Genomic DNA, 2,492 nt, shown 5'->3' on the forward strand with positions numbered 1-2,492 from the left:
AAGCTGGGGGCAGCAGGTGGTATGGTGGTCAAGGGTGTTGGATTCCCACATGGCCAACTGTGGTTCAAGTCCTGGACCTGGCAGCGTGCTTTCTCTTTCTCTGTTTCTCTGTCCAAATTAAAAAATAACAAATGGAATTAAATAAATAGGTCTTAAGGAAAAAAAAGAAAAAAGGAAAACAGATTCTTAGGGACCCCTGAGTTTTGTAATCAGCCTCTTTGTACCAGAGGAAGAATAAGTCCTAGGCTTCCAGCCTGGAGAGTAGAGACGCCACCATAGCCCTAGGAAGGAGCTGCTTAGGACTGGGAAGGGGCTAGCCCTGCCTGCCACTCTGCACCCCTACCTGATCTCCCCAGGTTTCCTTGCCTTTTGTAATGCTGCCTGCCTTATCATCAGCTCCTGAGTATCCTTGAGTGTACAGTTTTGAGCTCTCCTCCTCCAGGCAGCCTTCCTGGTGACCCCTCAGGCAGAGAGCATTCTCTCCTTTTTCTGTGCACCATCAGCCAAGGACCCCCTTCTGACTGGGCCCATCCTGGCCAGGTCTATTCTGCCCACTCTCACCCCCCCAGGTTGGGTGGAAGAGGGAAGGGATGAGGAGGAGGCTCTCAGATCCTGGGGCAGAATGGAGACCCCCAAAGATATCTAGTTCCCAGTTCTTAGAACCTGTGACTCTATACCTGACATAGCAAAATGGTCCTGACAGTGCTATGCTGCTGGCTTTGAAGGAGCCAAAAGCCAGGAAATGGAGCTCTAGGAGCCAGAACAGCTAAGGAAATGGCTTTCCTCTTGGAGCCTCCAGAAGAACCCAGCGCATGGACATCAGACCTCTCAGCTTTAGCCCAGTGAGGCAGACTGGGCTTCTGGGCCACAGGGCTGCAGGGTGAAGGATGGCGAGTGTGCAGTCCAAGGAGCTGGAGAAGACGGATCCAGACCTTACCTTGCCCTTGCCCCCAGGCTCCACTGCCCTGTGGGTGACATCCGCCAGGTGTGGACCAGGAACTGGTCTGGAAAGACGCCCTTGGACTCCCCGCTGCTCTTTCCCACCCACAGCATGGGCTACTAGCACCGCAGAGCGCCTGGGCCCAGGGCAAGCCTCAGTGCCCACAGACTCCGGGGCCACCTCCTGGTCCCCAGTCGCTATTTAGCACCCACTGTGTGCCAGGACACACGTAAACAGATCACGCAGCAGTCTCCAGCTGCACAGAAGTAAATGCCGGGTGCCCACCCCCAACACATGGCGCCCCTCCCTGGAACAGGGGAGGCCAGACAGAGAGGGCAGTTGTCTCCTCCATGATTAGAAGGAAAGCTTCTGGGAAGAGAACCAGAGTCTACAGACTATTTTCTCTGGAGGTCGCTGTCCACCCAGAAGGCTGTCCTCAATGTTGGGCACAGAGGGAAGTGGAATAGTGTGAGGGAGCCCTGGCAGAGGAAGTGCACGAATGGGTCTCAAGAAATTAATTGGGCGCGATGGGGGCTTGCTAGCAGGAGAGGGGCTAGGATCCCTTGGGCCAGGGAGGTCTAGAACCCGACCCAACCCACGCACCAGTCTCTGACCTGGGGGTGGCCTGGGCCTCCATCAGCCATGACTGGGTCTTTGAGGCTCCAGGAGCAGTCTGGGAGTCAGGTTGGGACTCACCTCCAGGTCAGGCCACCCCACCCCAAGGCCGAACCCCAGTCAGGTGTGCAAGGTGGTGACTGCCTCTCCAGCTGCATGTGCCCTGGGTCCCACCCAGGCCCAACCCGCTGGCATCAGAGTGAAAGCACAAAGCAGGCAGCCCTGCCCTGCGATGGCCGGATATGGCCAGGCAAAGACGGGGGAGCTTTGCCCTCCAGGGTGAGCAGGCCCGCAGGGGCAGCTCGGTGCTGGCCGGGGGCGTCCTAGGGCTCTGTGCACATCAGGGCTGAGGCCGCCTATTTAGATTCCCTCCAGAGATGCGGGTGTACACGCCAACTGGATCCCCAGGGAGCAGGACCAGGGCACCCTCAACTGGGCGGTGGGAAGCCATCAGAGGTGGCCTCCAGGGTCACAGGAGGCCCCTTGATAGTCCCCTGACTCCCAGGTGGGATGACCGCCATGGCTGCTCTTTGAGAGGGGAAGCGTCGGGGAAGCTCCTGTGGGTCCCAGTCCGGAAAAGTGGTTGTTTGCCACACACCCTGCCAAGGCCCCCGGACAACACAGAGGTCCAGGGCCTGGGCGCCCGCCTGTAGCGCCGACTTTTATTGCAGCCTCCACGTGCTCCTCCTGCGGGCACGCAGGGCCGGGGCGGGGTCAGTCTCTGCCGCCCACGTGCCATCTGGGGGCCTGCCCAATGTCCCATCGATCGCTGCTGGCGCCTCTGGGCCCGAGTCGGATTCCAGCGCGTCCTCCGCAGCCCCGGGCTGGACGCTGTCCTGGTCTGCGCCAGCCGGCTTGGGCGTCCAGGGCGCCCCGGGTGTGGGCGGAGGCGGGAACCAGGAGAAGCCGGGCGGCGGGGCGAGCGCCACCAGCTGCG

This window comes from Tupaia chinensis, unplaced genomic scaffold, assembly GCF_000334495.1.
Source record: "Tupaia chinensis unplaced genomic scaffold, TupChi_1.0 Scaffold144336_1, whole genome shotgun sequence".
NCBI classification, from domain to species: Eukaryota; Metazoa; Chordata; class Mammalia; order Scandentia; family Tupaiidae; genus Tupaia; species Tupaia belangeri.